The following is a 2,028-nucleotide window of genomic DNA, read 5'->3' as shown; positions in this document are numbered from 1 at the left end:
CACAATTTGTTACCGACCTCCATGCAGAATATGACCTGTCTAGAACCAATCTTTGCCTGCGGTGGGAAGCCATGTGCTAGAGTCACTAAGCATGTCCCCTTGGATCCGATGCCTCCTTACTTGCTCAATAATCCTTGCATGGGGTACATTATGAAATGATTTACTGAAATCCATACGCTCTACATCTGCTCTTCCTTCATCATTGTGTTTCGTCACATCCGCAAAAAAATAAAATCAGGCTCGTAAGGCACGATCTGCCCTTGCCAATGCAAAGCTGACTACTCCTAATCATATTAATCTTCTCTAAATTTCGCATAAATATTGCCTCTCAAGATCTTCTCCAACAATTTACCAACCACTGATCACGCCTACATACCATTTCCCCGTAGCCCTTAATTCTTCTAATATGCAAAAAACAGTGCCAACCATTCTTAAATATACTTATTCAGGTAGCCTCCACTGTTTCGTTTGAGCAGATAATTCCACAGATTCACTACCCTCTGAGGAAGAAGTTGTTCCTCATCACGCTCCTAAATCCACATGCTATTTTCCGTTGAATTGTCTCACCAACCAGTTGGAACCACTTTGCTTCCACAGTCGGATCTACCCTTTCCGTAATTTTATATGTTCGCAGAAGATTTCCTCTAATCTTTCAACTCCTTTGCCCCTGATATTCCAACCACCTCATCTCTGGAATCCACGGGTGAACCGTCTACACAGACAGTTTATCAATCCTCAAGTCGGGAGACCAGAACTGCACAGAACTCCGGATGCCGCCTCACCAGTCCTTTGTGCAGTTGCAGCATGACTTCCCTGCTCTGAAATTCAATTCCTCTGGCAACAAAGACGTACTTCCCATTTGCTGGGCTGTTGCACCTGCAAACCAATCCTTTATAATTCAAGCACAAGCACGCCAAAGTGCCTCCGAACAACAGCATACTGCAATCGTTTACTATTTCAATAATATTCTCTTCTTCCATTTGCCCTTCCCAAGTGGATGACCTCGCATTTACTAACTTTTCACTCAGTCTTCCAGACGGTGGCACTTTCGCTGAACATATTAATATGCCTCTGCACTCTTTGTCTAATGGCAGTGATGACCACGTGGCCTCATGCTTTTAACTGGTGAGACGTCGGAGCTACTTATTTATTTGTTTAACTAATTCCGTTAATACTATATTCTACTATCATAATTGACCTACCAAAATGAGTGAACTCACACTTAACTGTGTTGTACTGCATTTGTCTCGTCTTAGGGCAGATTTGCATCCTATCAATATCCCGCTGTAACCTCTGGCCGACCTCCAGAATATCCACAACATCTCCAACCTTTGTGTAATCAGAAAAGTTACTAACCCATCGCTCCATTTCCTCCCCAGGTCATTTTTAAAAATCACGAATAGTAGGGGTGCCAGGACGGATCCTGAAGCACACGACTGGTCAACGACCTCAAAGCAGAATATGACCGTCTACAACAACATTTTTCCTTCTGTGGGCAAGACGTGTCTGGATCCACATAGCAATGTGCCCTAGGATCACGTGCCTCCTTACTTTCCCAATAAAAATTGCATAGGGTACCTTACCAAATACAGTCAGCCGATGATTGCTGTAGCGATACCCGTTGGAAAGACCAGCCGTGCAATAAGCGAGTCTTTAATAGACAAGTATGGAAGAGAAGCTGACATATATAGTTCTACGTAATCATGAGGAAGAGACAAGACACTTACCAGGAAGAGCAACAATGGCGAGGATAGGGTAGTAAACCAGTTGGAATGTCCCCAGCGCCATAGTGATTCGATACTCCAACTTCAGGCTATTGAGAAAATATTGCGCCGTCCAGAAAATATTCTTCACATTTCCCGTAGCATTGCGCGATATATTTTGAAGATTATGATCCATTGCTGAGAGAGTCCAGACTCCTGTTCGCGACCCAGACTCTGTCTTCTCTCTCTCTGAAGCCGCTGATCTCTGATCGCGTAGACTGCCGGTTCTCACCGAAACTGTCGTGTGAGGGATTCTGTACATACT

The sequence above is a fragment of the Hypanus sabinus genome, unplaced genomic scaffold (assembly GCF_030144855.1).
Source record: "Hypanus sabinus isolate sHypSab1 unplaced genomic scaffold, sHypSab1.hap1 scaffold_696, whole genome shotgun sequence".
In the NCBI taxonomy this organism is placed as follows: domain Eukaryota; kingdom Metazoa; phylum Chordata; class Chondrichthyes; order Myliobatiformes; family Dasyatidae; genus Hypanus; species Hypanus sabinus.
The sequence above is the reverse complement of the archived record's forward strand: the minus strand, read 5'-3'. Positions refer to the sequence as shown.